Raw genomic sequence first — 16,138 nt, forward strand, 5'->3', positions numbered from 1 at the left:
GCTTCAGAGGAATGAGACGCTTCCTTACAGGATGAGATATTCCGACATCCTCTGAGTTGTTGAAAGTCCCACTTGCAGCTGCCAGTCGATTACACCCCACAATGTACGTTGACATGAGCATATTTACAAGATGGGGTGAAGAAAAGATCATGGGCTCATTGTAATCAAATGGTTTATGGAAATCTTCTGAATGGATTATGAGGCATCTTGTGTGGAAACATGACATCTTGATTTTTCGAGCTGGAGGGCCTAAAATGGAAATGGTAATCCGTCTTTTTGTACACAAAAGATATCAACAAATTTGGAAGTTTTGGCCTGACAGTGGTGCTAAAGGGGCCGTAGTAATTATGCCAGGAGCAAAGGAGGAAGTAATGTGACATTATTATAGATGGTTGGGTCAACAAAACGTCTGACTTTAACACGGGAGGCCGCTGTTTGACGTTGGTTTCTTTTAACCATGACCACAGTCGTTCCCTGACCGTAACCGCTCGGTCATTACTGTAATCATGGCGATGAACATCCCCGAACTTTAACGAAGAAGTGAATCCAAACCAAACAATGATTTTTCCCAAGTCTGTGTCTGTGCCTAAACCTAACCAAACCTTAAACATAGCGTTTTCAGATCATAAAACAGATTTTGTAACGTTTTTTGGAAGGCACAGACAAACATGGTCATCCTGTCAGAAAACACTTTAATATGTGGTTCTAGAGGGCAGTTGCACTGGTCCAATCAGATCGATGCTAGAGCAGAAGTTGAATAAACTTTAGACAGTAAATAAACCCAAGTCTGCTCCCACTTTCTCAACAATCCATCATTCAACCTTTTAATCGCTAGAGGAATAAAGCTTTAAGAGGAACCTCACTAAATTTCATGTTTGACATGTTATTCCTACGCAGAGAGAAAGTTTAGTCTGTATTAGAGAACATTTATCTGATGTCAGACAGATGTCTGGCCAATCTCTGATCTGGGCGTCTATACTGAGCACCACAGGGGACTGAGGAAAAAGATGGGTAATTAAAAGATGAACTTGCATCCTATCATTTTGCGAGGAAAGAGTTCTTTTTTTCCCCTTTTGAACTGATGAGACACTGATCCACAACTCACTTGTGCATAAAAGTCTGTTTATGAATTATTTTCATTTCATATACTAATCAGGCTTTAAAGTGCTTCTGATGACTTTTAAATGGACTTGCCCCGTCATATCTGTCCAATCTTATTTAAGCTTATATCCCATCCTATGCTCTCTGCTCTCAGAATACAGCAGTCTGTCCCCAGAGTTAAAAAGAAGTCAGCAGGCTGCAGGGCCTTTTCCTATTGTGTCCCAATCCTCTGGAATAACCTTCCTGCTAACCTTCAGACTCTGTTACGGCATTTAAATCCAAACTTAAAACTCATCTAACTTTCAGTTAGTTGCTTATTCTTTGATTACTTCAGGCCTTGTAGCTGGTACCATTATCCTTCTTGTCTGTCTCAGTCTCAACGAATCTATTAAGCCTACTACTTACAGTCCACGTTTGTCCTGCCGAAGACTGTACACTTCCTGAAAACTACTGCATCTCTCTAACCCTCTGTTTGTTTGTGTCCCACAGGCACAGCGCTCTCTCTCTCTCTCTCTCTCTCTCTCTCTCTATTACTGATATTAGTGATATTGGGCTATATAAACTTAGACTTGACTTGATTTGTGACTGTGAAATGAAAGAGCTCAAGCCTATCACGCTAATAGCTTCACAGAGAATTATGATGAGTTTCTCTTTTATGGAGAAAAGAACACATCTTCTGGCATTGGCACTCTGGTCACATGAAGCCCATTTGGATGTTCAGACAGAAATGCTAATGTTTTATTGTCCAAGAAATGGCCCCTGCAGTTCATCAGCGTGGCATCTCACAGCAAATAGTTGGCTCTGTGGTTTCTAGCCTTGTAAGAATTATCAGTGCTCATAAAAAGTCCCGAAACATCTAAGAGTGATTGCAGTTATGCATAAATTATCATACCGAATAATGACTGTACACATCTGGGGCATGATGATGATTTTTGAAGATGTGAAACTATTTTTAATATATTACATAAATCTCCCAAATTGCAGAGTTCAGCTGTGCTGCATTTCTCAGGCCAGACTTTGATGTGAATGCGTTATGAGTGATGGAGGTCACATCTGAAAGTGATAGAAAGTCTCTCCACTGAACGCTTGCGAGCTGTCTGTGTGCTCTGCTTCAGAGTGAAACTTATGCTGCCTATGTTTAGTATCAGACCAATACTACACATTAGTTAGTTTACAATGAGCTTATTGCGTTTGTGTTGACTTCTAAGCAAGACCTTTCTCAGCCAGAATACATTGTGTTTTTTGATCCTTTTTTTTATCTGACGTCTCTTCAACAAAGTTGCTAAGAAAACTGGCCACCATCCAGTGAGTTTATATCGTAAACATTCTTCACACAATGAACTTCACTGTCCAGGATGTGAAACAGTATGCCCGTCCTGGATCAGGGCTACCCCTTTGTCTGGAGGTGTCAGGGCTACTGTCTCACACTGGTTTAAAAAGCCTGATTTACTCTGCGTCTCGAGGCAGACTGAGATGATTTGTGAGCTGGTTCTGTTGTATCCAGGGTATAAAGATTTTGCTTTTGAATGTGAGCCTGATCCCCAAAGTCCCACTTGGCCCTGTTGTGGCAAAGTGGATATTATATGTGTCACAAGTGAATCTGAGAGGACTTATAACTTTATGTACTTCTTCCATCTCTCGTCTCCTCCTTCTTTCATATTATGTGTATGTCTATTCATATAGTCTTCACTTGTCCTCCTTTCTATTCCTTTTGCCACATTTTCTCCTCTCTCCCTCCACCCTGTTTCTCACCTCTTCTCCACTCTCCTCCTTACCTTTCCCTTTCCATAGTTGCTCCCCTCTCACCCCACCTTTTTTTCCACATATCTCAACTTCTCACCTCTCCTCTTCTTTCTGTTGCTCCTTTCCTCTCTTCTTCTCCCCTCTGCTACTTTCCCTTTAACCCCTATCTTCTCTCCTTACAATTCATCTTCTGGCATTTATCTTTTCCCCAGCTTTCCCCTCCTGTCTCCTCCTCTCCTCCTCACTCCTCCTCCTCCACCCCCCTCCTCTCTGCCAACTCTCCACACAATGTGCCCATTGTTTCCATACTCCCACACCAGAAAGCAGAGAAACAGGACTTCTACAACCCAGAATACACACAAACACTTGCACACATAGGCTTTCATTCTCTGACTTTCTCTTCAACATCATGGGCGAGTGCGCACAAACCACACACACACACACACACACACCCTCACACATACTCTCAAACAGTTGCTGCGGACCGGCAGAGCTCGGTACAAGAGCTGGATTGAGAGCTGCTGTTGAGTCATGTGTGACTGCAGCCGTGACGGGCTGATTCACGGCTCGTCAGTGGATGATATCCCACCAACCACTTAAGCACTTCCATGTCAGCACACGAAGCCCCAAACTGACACATGTTCAGTCATTACATGCGACAGCTAAGAATAGATCAGAATCATTTATTAGTCTTACAAACTAGACCATATTTGACTTGACTCGACATTACCAGAATAGAAAAGAACAGAATAGTATTTTATGTGCTTTGTCTTATATAGTAGACTTGATTCAACCTGACTAGATTGAACTAGACTTGACTAGAATATGCCAGAATTAAGGGAATCTAGAATATTATTGTAGAAAATATAATTAAAACCTGACTTGAACTCAACTTAACGCGACTGAACTCGACTCAAATAGAATAGCATTCGATTTTTTTCAAAGAGACTAGACCATGTTTGACTTGACTCTACATGAACAGAGCAGAATTATCGTAGAAAAGACAAAAAAACATATTTGAACTTGACAGCGACACTACATGAGATTCAAGAAGCAGAATAACCCACAGAAGCACTTCTGAAGCATTTACTTTGGATGTGCTCTGACAAAATAATGTTATATTACCCAGGGAGACGGAGTTAACTTGCTAAATCACACACAGCTCTGCAGAGACAGGCTGAGTGGGCTTCTGGTTTGTCCAAAGCCACTGAAGGCAATGTTTTATTTCTAAATAACAGCCAGAATCATAAATTAAATATAAAACCCATTTTAATTTGGCTATAAATTCTTCCAGGGATCCTATCTTGGGAAAGCCTAGTGACAAGTGAAATCCAACTCATGGGTTATTATCTGCGGGGCAGCGTATAACACACCCTTTCATTTAGCAAATGTCCATCTAATAAGCTTCTTTGCTTTAAGGTCTTTCGGCTGTGATCTGTTCCACATGTTTTGGTAAAGCAGGTTTTCGGGCTAAATGGCAGGAACAGGAAAAAGCCCTCAGAAATGCAGTTTAGAGCAGCACAAGCATAAGCTGTATGACACAAATACATCCGTGCACACCACTTCACACCTAAACTTTTAACAACTAGTGGTGGCAACGAGCAACAGAGTTTTAAAGGATTTTAGAAATGTGTTTTTAGAGGACATGAAATAAATACAGTCAATAAAGGATAGAAGCACAAAGACGTGTGTGTGTGTGACTTGTTGTGCATTGATTGTTTGCATTTGAAGCGGTTTCATTGTGATACAATATTCAACAGGGACTGGGTCCAGAGAAACGGCCTCCTCCACCAGTTTCTCTGCAGTTTATTGTTGGGTGTGTTCAGTCATCCTCTAATGAAATCACACTATTGGAGGCAGATCCCACAGATTACATCACCGAAGCGCAGATGCAATATGGGATTGCGTCAGTGCAGCCTGCAGAGATTTCAGGGTTTGACTCAAAAACGTTCTTCAAATTCATCCCTGAATGCTCTGGACGGCTGTTGCTTGTCAAAGTTGCTAATGCTGTGCGCTGAATGAAAACAAATGCTCGCATGCATGCATGTAGGCCAGCAAATTTGCAAGGTTAAAAAGGTTAATATGCATTAGACTTCCATGCAAAGCAATGATACAACAGTGACACTGCAGGGAAAGTGACACATTTCTTTTGTTTTGGCTCTATTTCAGCACATTACATTAAAAATAAACCAATGATTACGAGGTTAAAGTGCTAACTTTTAGGTTTAAGAGGTTGAGGCCCTTTTTATATTGTCCCCAAAATCCCAATTTTAGAACAATGCAGCAGGACAATATTTTTAAACACACACACAAGACAACCAAGGAGTTTTTATGGCCAAGCAGAGGAATGCTCTTGACTGCCCAGCCAGTCACCTAACCTCAGTCCAACTGTTCATGTTTCACTTGCTGAAGACCAGACTGAAGGCCAAAAGCAAGGAAGCTTTGTTCATGTTGCACTTTTGAAAACAGTAGTTACCAAGTGCTTCACAACAGGAAGAGAAGAAAAAGAGGGAATAAAAAAAAGAGATGTGGTGGCTTTGGGAAGTATAAAGACCCCTTTCACTTTTTGCAGATGTTATTATGTTATAGTTTAAAGTGGATTGACAGTTAACGCAGACACAGAAATGTTTAAAATGGATTAGAAATCTCTCATTTACATTATGTATTCAGAGCTCTTATTCAGTACTTCGTAGAAGCACCTTTGGCAGCAACTACAGCTTCAAGTCTACTTAGGTGAGTCTCTGCAAGCTTTATGTATTTGGGCAGTTCCTCTTATTATTATTATTTCCTGGTAAATCCTTTAAAGTTCTGTCACACTGGATGGGGAGGATCTGTGAACCGCCAGGTCTCTCCACAAATGTCCTGTGGCGTTTAAGTCCAGGCTTTGGCTCAGCCATTCAGTGACATTCAGAGACTCACCCCTGAAGCCACTCAGGTGGTGTCTTGGCTGTATGCTTCACCCAGTCTGAGGTTGTGTGCACTCTGGTGCAGGTTTACTCAAAGGACCTCCGAGTGTTTGGCTGCACTTTGTCTCACCAGAGGAATCAGAGAATCGTATTGAATACGTATGCGAATGACACTTCTAAACCCGTGTCATTTTTTTTCTTATCACAAATTGATTGCCAAAAAGTACATTTAATAAATTCTATGTTAAATTCACACAATTAAGTGTGAAAAAAGTGTTTCACACACTCAATATCTTCCAAAGCCACTGGACTGTATATAAAAACAAGGACGCAAAGTGGGATATATATAATATAACTATTTACAACCCTTCTTAATGCACTAAACAGTCAAAATGCATTTGTTTGAGGTTTTTCACAGGTAAAATTGAAAAAAAAAAAAAAGCTGCAGCACTGACAAAGATTGCGTGTTTGTGCTCATGCATTATGTATGTTTGATGGGTGTTTCTATTCAGGTGCAGAGATATGGGAGGAGAGGATGGAAATGTATCCACTGCATCTGTTTTAACATTGTTGACTGAGCGCTGTGCCAGAGGAAATTGAGTCTGAAATTTAACATCTGGGTAAAGCAAACATTTTCATTAACAGCTCAGACAAAAAAAAAAAACACTTCTGTGTCAGCAGTAAAGACTGATGCATCAAATTTAAAGATGCATATAAGGTCACTTTACAGGAGCTTCACATTCAGCATCACAGCAGCACAAGACGGAAGACCAGCCATGCAACAGGCAGTTATTTTTGACAAGGGATATTTGTGAGATAACATAATTTCATTTGTTGGTTTTGGTTCCTCTTTCTGTATTTTCCCATGACTTGAGAGATCCTTTACATGACTTTAACACACACCCCATCACACATACACACACAAAACAGAATGAAGACATGAGGAATGAGGAGCTGCAAAGAGGGAAATGAATGGGAGGGCAGCAGGGAAACAAGGATTCATGTCCCAACACCCCTGTAGAGTAAAGGGCACTGTATGTTTTTTTCACAATCTGATATTGCATCATAATCTGACATTGCTGCTTGTGCCTTGCTCGTGGTGCAACCGACAGCTGATTAGAACTGTTGGTCAGTCGAACTTGCATGGGAATGCAATCTTTATATGCCTTTATCTGCTTCTCAATTTGGAGGTCCACTGCTGTACATGTTTGGTAACAAGAGTCTCATTGTTCCATCTCACTGTGTGTGTTCGCCTTCTGGTTTGTTCATTTTAACTGAACAAAATTGTCAGCATTCTAATTTATGTCAACTGCCCGGGTGGATATCTGGCATGCTTTCTGTAGATTTGTCCACAACGCTAACTGTGGTGTAGTAGCGCAATGGCAACTCATACACATTAGTAGTCATGGACTGTGGGCATGAGTCTGCGGAGTAAATGGTGCTCAACAGGTATGCTGAGACCTTAAAAACAGACTGGTGTATGGCTCCAATCCTGTGGGCAAGCAGGTATGTGCTGGGCCTGCTTTTCTCTCTGTCTGTCTCTGTTTTATGTCTTTCTCATCATCTTTTTATTTTCTCAGTGTCAGTCTCCATTTCCCTGAGTCGTCTGGATATGTTAAACACATTGCAGGGCCGTGAGATGTTGCTCCTGCGGGGCGTTCAAAGATAACATGACTTTTCACTTTTCGGTGCTCACCCCTACTAGCTAGCTTGCTAATCAGCTACTAGCGGTTCCTCTAGCCTACACAGTAACTCTTCTGCACATTCTCTGAAGAGTATTGAAATGAAGAGACCAATAATGTCTACTATCCTAAATTGCATTCTTTGTGTGTCACTCACACCAACAAAGGCAGTAGAGTCATCAAGCTGACAAAACCCCAGTTTATTTTTACATTAGCTGGGCTAAAAATGAGGAAGGGCTGCAACATTTGCATCTCCTTGTGCATTAAAGGGGAACAGCAGCTAATGTATGTAAAACATAAAAGCCAGAATAGATGAGATGAAATATAAGCAGCCAACCTACAAGTGTCTGATAGCCAGAACAGTATACAGGACCTTATCCTTGATTATACCATGGCCACCAAGAACATCTCACAACAGGACGTTTTAATCTACAGACCTCCCCACAGGTTAAACTGTCTACAGAGTGAAACGAATGGGTGATGATTGTAACACAGCTTCTCTTTTTGCCTGATGACCCTGATGAAGGTCACAAGCCAAAAAGCGTGGGCCTAACAGTAAAGTTGTTTTATGTACGACAAGTGTCGCTGGACTTTTGACATCTTCAGACTTTCTTTTCCTTCTCCATGCACCCCTTCCCTGCATGTGCCAAGTGGCCATGATGTAAGCGTGATAATACACTCCGAAGTGTCCTGATGAGAAAAAACAGACTACGTGGCGTAAATGACTCCATTTTATGTCATGATGTTCTTTGTCCCCCACCTTGTTTTTGTAAATCAATGCAATTCTGTAAGTGAAGTGGCCACTATTCCCACTCACAGAGCCACATTTTAATAGGTACATAAGTCTGAATGTCTCAGCACTATATACAATAAATATTGATGCAACTACTTAACTTCTTAATCTCCAGTTACGACAATGTCTGCTCTGATGTGGTCTCCTTGATGGCAATCACATTAAATGCAAATGTAGCAGTGAAGTATTTAGTTGACTCCAATGGGTTTGAAGCAATGGAGGACTGCTTATGCACTCTAGGTACCTTGTGTTTTATCTGCTTTGTTCCAAGCACCTTGTGTTGAAAGCAGACCAGTTCTTAGTGGACCTTCCAAACCGTATTATTAAAAACAACCACCTAGAGGTATTTGATATTACAGAACAATTTTTACCATGACTTCAACAAAGAACATCAAGCACAAGTGGCACAGTTTAAGTTTGAGTTTTGACTGCAGTTGATCGAGTGTAGCCTGCTGGCACACAAGGTTACCCCAATAAGTCCCATGTCACCTCAAACCAAAAGCGTGATCAGGTGCGTCACGCTTTTAAGACATAAGTGTGATCGCCAACTTAATCATGATCAGCTGTTGGAGAAGAGGAAGTAGTGATCTGACCACACATATTGATTAGTGGTTGTACTGGGAAGCTCCACAACCAAGCATGTGTAAGTGTATAAAGGTAAAGAGAACTTAGGAGATAATGTTGATGATAAAACAAATCTGTGTAACTATTTGTTGGTAGAACTCTCGCTTGAATCATTTTCCCATTCTCATGGCTTTGACGGAAATTTCATTTCTGCCACAATAACTCTGTTACCTGCATGAATGTGGAAACAATCTGGACGTTGGGAGTAAGAATGGGTGGAATGCAGGTCCTCAGACTGAGAGGGGGGATCGTGCTCTCAGTAATCACAAATCACAGATGGTTCAAGGACCCTTTCTTTTGACGGATGTCAGAGCTCATGTGGGGAAACATAAAACAGTCGTCTTCAGGGGAGGTGATAAGTCTTTGCAGTGGGAGTCTTGTTTTGTTTGAGCATGAAGGTCAGAGGTCAGAAGCATCAAATTATCCCTTCAAATTTAGTTTTGCTTTTCAGCGTCTCACAAGTTGCGGAATAACTTTTTTTGGATGAGTATGTTTTTGCAACCCTGTCAAATCAATCACTCAGAACTTTAAGGACAAATAGCCTGCGCTGCTCCCCTGGTTACTGAGGAAACCACCAAGCTCCTGAAAACTATCCTGTCCCCATATTTGGGGTGCTGCTGTGTCATATCCAGGTTGTATGTCAGTATGATCAGCCACCGAAAACCTAAAATACACAGACGTTTGGAAGACCGGTAATTCATCTGTTGTGAAATGTTTTGGAATCTTAAACTCACACTGTATTGTAAAACTAACAGGAGCTCAACCTTGAAACCACTATCTCTTGCAGACTGCTATGTATGCAAAGGCAACATTTTTATTTTTCTTACTCTTTGCTTTTCTCTAAACAGTTTTTCAGTCTCAATCTCTTCCTGTCATCTCCTTTCATCTCTATCTCTCACTTATCTCCTCACTTCCTAGTCCACCATGCTTGCGGTAAAATGCTGCACAACTTGCATTTAGATGTGCGTCGCTAAGGACAGAGACAGGATGGTTGGAACTAAATTTTTGACGAAATACAGTTAATTTGCAGCAAGTTTTGTAACAAATTGGTAAGAATTACTAAATAAAGAAATATCTATAAGTAATAAAACTGGCCTTGGTTCAATAAACCCTATCCCACCTCCAGCTGGAGCTGTTGAATGTGTCTCAGCCCAGTGTAAAGGCAATATACATGAGATACAGTAAGATGGAAATGGGCCCTGAAATTAAAATTGTTCAAAAGTTCCCATATTTCAACCAGGAAAAAAGTATGAAGTCAACAAATGTGACTCTTTGTGAAACATTATTTTGCAGAATGTGGACTCAGTAATTAAAACAGCTTGAAAGGCACTAATCTATCTACAGGAGTGTGAATGGCTCTTACACTCCTCTATAGCATCAAAGACCCCCTGAGGTTTGTGGCAGTGGGTGGTAGGTAAACAGTGTCCTCGCTGTCTCTTGTGAATACACAAATAAGCGCACTCACACACAAACACATACCATTTGAGCCTCAGATCAGTATTAATTAGGTAACATCAAAAGGGCAAGCACATCATGTCGGGAGCATATGGCTTTCTTTTACAGAAGACCTTTACGATCAGTTAAAAAAACAAAAACGGATGAATTAGAAATGGTGTTATGTTAACACATATACTGGGTGCAAATGTAGGTGAAAAGGAAAAGCCATGAGACCACCAAAAAATGACTATCCAGAGGATTTCACGGTGATCCGGCCGTTTGTTTTTGTTTGTTTGTTTGTTTGTTTGGGGATTTTGGTCTGAGGGATGGGATGAATGGCACATGAACAGTCATGATATCTTCAACAGAAAAGTTTCAGAGCAATCCCACCATTAGTTTTGTTCTAGCAGACTAAATTGGCAGTCAAGTTAAAGTTTCCAAATGAACTGTCAGGAGTTTTCAGAGAGATTCTCCTCTGTTTCACAGCAGCCTGGTCAGTATTGAGATATTCTGCTCTGGGCCAATATGTTGGACAGCTTCATCAAACGTCACGTGTTGGGCAGAAAAAAAACGAGTGTTTAAGGTGTTCAGGAAGAGTCGTTGTGCACAGAGTCCGCAGGGCTTTACCTGCCTCTGAATCCGTTCCCTGAACGCACAAGTTTCTTATCCAGACAGCTTCGATTTAATTTATACCATGAACTTTGCAGCAATGTAGATGCTCATTGCACATTTCTGTAAATGTGGTAATCCTCTTTAATACACCTTTTCAGTGAATGATTTTTTTTTTCATGATTTATCGTGGTTCTGTTCATTCAAGAACAACAGAAAGCACCTGGCCAGAACCTGACCCAGATGCAGGAATGATAGATAATGTTAGATGTTGAAATATTGTGGCCACTTTTGACTTTTTACTGTTTAACTTTGGAGACTCAACAAAGGCTGTCTTTATATTTCTGTCACAGAATAAAAGTTATTTGTCTCCATCCAGGTGAGGTGGGTTATAACGCTGCCTGTCTGCCTGAGAGTCACACATCTAGACTCTGACCTTGTGTTGGAGGAAGGACCAAAACCCCATCATGAGTTTCGCCGGTGTCACATCTTTAATAGAGTTCAGCGAGACGTGAGGTTAGTCCATGAAATTGTGTTTGAAGGCCTGAGTCCAGGGCACAGCACGGTGTATTGACTCCTGCCGGCAGTAGACAGCATCAGGGCGCATACTTTGGGAGGATGCCAACACCACAAGAGAAGTTAGAGGACTATCCACTGGCCATCATCTTTTAGCAATTACACCTACAAGTACTAACTACACCAGCATTTCCTGTTGCATGACAGTTGATGCTGGATTATGGATACCTTGTTTTTTTTCCACATTTGGGAGAGAGAGGAAGAGAGGTTCGAAGACAATGAAAAGTAAAAGAAACTCCCAAACGCATTCCCTGACCTCAGATCAGCGTGGAAAATCAACACAGCTGTCAAACTTTTACTCCCAGACCCAACGCCCGCTTGTGTTTTTTTCCCCCCAGCTCACTCCCTTCCACAAATATTGCTCCAATCCCAGAGTTTGATAAAGAGCCAGGGTCTGGCGCAACAAGTCCCTCGTCCCGGCCGCGTCCCCGTTCCCTGTGGACGCACGACCCGAATAACGGTGCGCACAGCGGGTCCAGGCATCTGCTAATGTCTTTATCTGAAGCGAGCGCTCTCTAGCCACGTCTACGTGGCAGGTACACGTTTATTATGTAAAGATGCCCACATCGTGCATGGATAAGAAGACGCGCCAAAGAAAAGAAAGGGTTGGTTTTTTTTTTTCTTTCTTCCCAAATGTGACTTTATAAGGATTCATTCAATAAGCAGGGTAAGGAATGAAAGACTTACAGTGTCTTCTTTTCCAGTGGGAGCAGTGGGTAGGTGGTTTAGCTTACTCCCTGACTGGGTCCTGGATGTCCAACTCGAGCCTGATTCTGTGTGCCTGGAATTCCTCCGGCAGGCAACTCCTAGAGACTCTGCGCAACTCTTGTGTCAAAGTCGCAGCGGTGTGATACAAGACTCCAAATCCAGTATACAGCCAGGTAACCCTTTCATTTTATGTCCGTGCAGAAAAGCAATGCCTCCTCAGATTTCTTTGCGTCTCCCCTCACCAGCGTGTCCCTGGTTCTGAAGTTGTTTTATTTGTTTCTCTCCAGATGAGGAGTCGCCTTGATGCTCTCTGCTGCGTCTCCGTGCCTCTCTGCGCTGGCTCTGCAAAGCTCTCTCTCTCTCTCTCTCTCTCTCTCTCTAACCGACCGACTGCCACACACACTCTGCAGGAGAGGACCTTTGTCTGCACATGACGTCACTCACACACACAGATGCACGCACAGAGCCACACACACACACACACACACACACACGCTGCAAAAAATGACCAATTTCAATTTGGCAGTGAAAGTTGCTTATTTTGCTTGGAGAAACATTTTTTCCCCAAAAAAAAAGGTGTTACAGCATTTCACTGCAAAGCCACAGAGTTTTCTTGAGTAAATCTTGAAACTGCTGATTTTAACCTCACAACACTGAAGATAGGTGAGACTGAGAGTAACAAGTGCGTTTAATTCACCCATTTGGCATTTTCCCACCTATCTTATGAAAGAATGACATTTTATGATGTAAACGTCCCGTTACGGAAGACATTTCTTGTAGTGTTCGCAGTTGAAAGTTGTTCTTTTTTCCCTCAGCGCCTAATTGGAAACACATTTTTTTTTCTTCAGTAACTTGTTAAGAGAGGCAGGAAGGGAGAGAGGGGTGGAGTGAAGCAGGGAGAAAAAAAGAGAGCGTGAGACTGACACTGAGGGACTCAAAGACATATTGTATTCCTTACCAATTAACCTTCCACATAATATATTGGAAAATATTTCCTCCTGTCTGCCGCTGCTGCTTTCCAAGTGAGGTTCAAGCCTTCTCATATGAAGTTCTCGGCTCATGAGAAAGTATTTGGTCGGGACAGTTGTCTCTGCCAACTTTACGCCATCTGTGAACACTTAGAGAGGTGTTTGTAGTAAACCAGCCACTGCGGCTGTGAAGTGAAATGAAGTGTTGAAGCCGCAACACGTTGAACAATGTAGTGTTTTCCCATTTCTCTCATTAAGTCGAATGTATGTCATTTACATTCGGTGCTATTTAGGACCAATTTCCAAGCAAGGCGCAGTAATGTTGCCGCTGTGTCCTCAAGATATCACCCATAACACACAACAAACCAACATGTGTGATTCAGGACAGGGTCCACAAGTAGGCACCGGCTTATGAAGCTGGGATGAGACCCAATGAGGCCCAATATATGGAGGGTCGGCCCCAAAATCATATTGTTTTATCCAATGTGGAGCAGAGACTATGGGTTGATCAGTTGGCAACTATTGATGAATAAATTGATGAATTGAAAAGTCATCCAAACTAAATAATAATAATAATAATAATAATAATAATTTCCTTCCAAAACAACCAATATGAGCGTTCTTTGTTCTGACATCCATATCGGCAGGATGACTTTGCGTATCAGTGCCTTTCAAAATTAAGAAATGATTCAAAATGACCCTTTTTGATCTGCCACAGCAAAAACAATAAGGGCTGTTTAGGTTTAGGCACTAAAACTACCTGGTTAAGGTTGGGAAAAGATCACGGTCGTGGTTTAGAGAAACCAACGCTGTCTGTTGGTAGGACACGGGATGCAAACAGTGGCCTTACACGTCAAAGTCACATGCTTTGTGGGCCCGACCATCCACATTGTCTACCTCCCTAAGAGCATTGTCTACCTCCCTTTTGTCAACCTTTCGCTCCTGACAGACAAAAGTCATGATTCACGTGACCACTAAAGGTCCCTGTCAGGTAAATGTAAACATGGGTTGTTTTAGCTGTTTGAAAACGACCAGTGCTGTCGCTGTTCTTGTGAGGACAGTCTCGAAAGACTGTAAACTGTGATTGATCTGTGTTCAACGTGTAGTCTGGCATGTCTGTTGGTCAAGTGGCAGCAGGAATGATGGTTATAAAGTGGCCATGACAGAAGACGTAAATGTTGCGTCTGATCCCGGTATAATCTAAAATCTCTGTAACGACCATTAAATTCAACATGACCTCAGTATTTTGTTTCTCTGCCACCCACGTTGATTTTCACAGTACTTAACTTAGTAAATGACTTACTTAGAAACATATGTTGTACAGAGTCACTTGTAGTGCCTGGCATACTGGGGAAATCTGTTTGCTTTGAGTGATTTGTCAAAACACTTTTTAGCATGACTGCTATGCTACATTTGCACTCTTGTCATGATAGAAGCTCCTCTATTTCACACAAGCCTAACAGACCAAATTTAAACTGCGGTGTCCCACAATGGAAAGCAAACATCTACCAGTTGGCCAAAGGAGAATCCCACCTACTGCACAAGGGGGAGACTCATGCTCACATGGCTGCAGGAAGATGTATGCTTGTTTGTATTTACGCTTGTTATAGCTTTGGTGACTCCCCTGACTTTCCATTATTATAATTCCATTAAATAATCTAATACATCTGGTTTTTGACTAAATACTTGCAAAATGGATGACTTTCCCAATCAGCCTCTTGTGCTAATTAGCAAATGTTAGTTGTTAAATACTGTAAGCCACTAGAAGAGTTGTATTTGCAGAGCGCAAACATTGTGTCATAACAAATTTGGTATGTAGTCTCTCTTGCCTTTAAAAGGCATGTAGCCAGGTCCGGCTCCATGTGACATTTACTTATGTAGATAAGGGAGGCTTGATGCTTTGAATTTGTGTATTTAAGCAAAAGGTCCTCTCCTTAATCATGAACTATTGTTCAACCCCAAAATATAATAATACGAAATTGAGGATCATCTTGACCGACATTCACCAACACATCGGTGATGAGAGAGAATTAGACAATCAGTGAACTGAATTAGAAAGAAAGAAAGAGTTCGGGGGTCTGGACACATGACAGCAGAAAGAAGGAGAGGGAGGCGCAGAGGTTTCGGAGAGTTAAATTTCAGTAGTGGAGCCAGAGAGTGAAAGAGAGCGAGGGGTTAGGTCGGGTGAAATAGAGGAAATGGAAGAAAAAAGTAGGGGGGGGAGGGGGGCTACAAAAACAGCCCTAGGGCAGGCAGATGAATTACATCACAAAGTAAACAAAACTAATAGGTAGGAGCGTGAAAAGAGGTGATTATGAGCTCTCATTAATGCAGATACAATAAGGTTGGATGTGAAACGCCTCTATATGAAAATAAATCTTTCAATGAAAGCACCAGACAGTCAGAGAATAATGCCAGTCAGGCAAGTGCAGGAAGACTGTCATCATCTCTAATGTAGTGACAGTTTATGATCTCACGCACCAATTCAAATGAAGGTTTATTGAGCAATACACAGTTTCTGCATTATTTGGGTACTAAGCAACAAAAAAGCCCTTAGAGCGCTGAATAAAGTACATCAAAAATATCTAAATGCATAAACTCCCTTTTGCCAAATTTAGCAAGTAAACCTCAAAACTTCCTCCTTTTCTTTCCTCTCCCTTATTTTGCACGTCTGACTCAGAGGTTTTATTGTCACGATTATTATCTGACAGTCTAAACTGCACAGACCAGATGCACGTGATGACAGTCGGACAGAAGGTCAGCGTCTCTGTCTCTCGTCTCTCTGTTATTGTCAGAGCAGAAGAGAGCTATGAGATGGACATGACAGATTAGCCATGGTTACTTCCTTTGTCTCAGGTGGTAATACATGGTAATGGCTTCTCTCTGCCGATGACTGCATCAGATGAAGTGTTCCCTTTTTGTAATGGACTTGTATGCTGGTTTACAGCCTGCCCCGCAATTACTGGGTCTTAAACTACACAGTGTTGTCGT

General features: G+C 41.7%; 1 protein-coding gene across 1 annotated transcript in view; it reads right to left on the reverse strand.

Moving 5' to 3' along the window:
* Window positions 1-12,202, reverse strand: part of lpar1 (lysophosphatidic acid receptor 1) — a 29,791-nt gene extending 17,589 nt beyond the window's left edge. Inside the window, exon 1 of the mRNA XM_070924720.1 lies at window positions 12,159-12,202. The gene's annotated coding sequence lies outside the window, so the exon portion shown is untranslated. The remainder of the gene's footprint in view (window positions 1-12,158) is intronic.
* Between the last annotated feature and the right edge of the window lie 3,936 nt (window positions 12,203-16,138).

This window comes from Enoplosus armatus, chromosome 18, assembly GCF_043641665.1.
Source record: "Enoplosus armatus isolate fEnoArm2 chromosome 18, fEnoArm2.hap1, whole genome shotgun sequence".
Lineage (NCBI taxonomy): Eukaryota > Metazoa > Chordata > Actinopteri > Centrarchiformes > Enoplosidae > Enoplosus > Enoplosus armatus.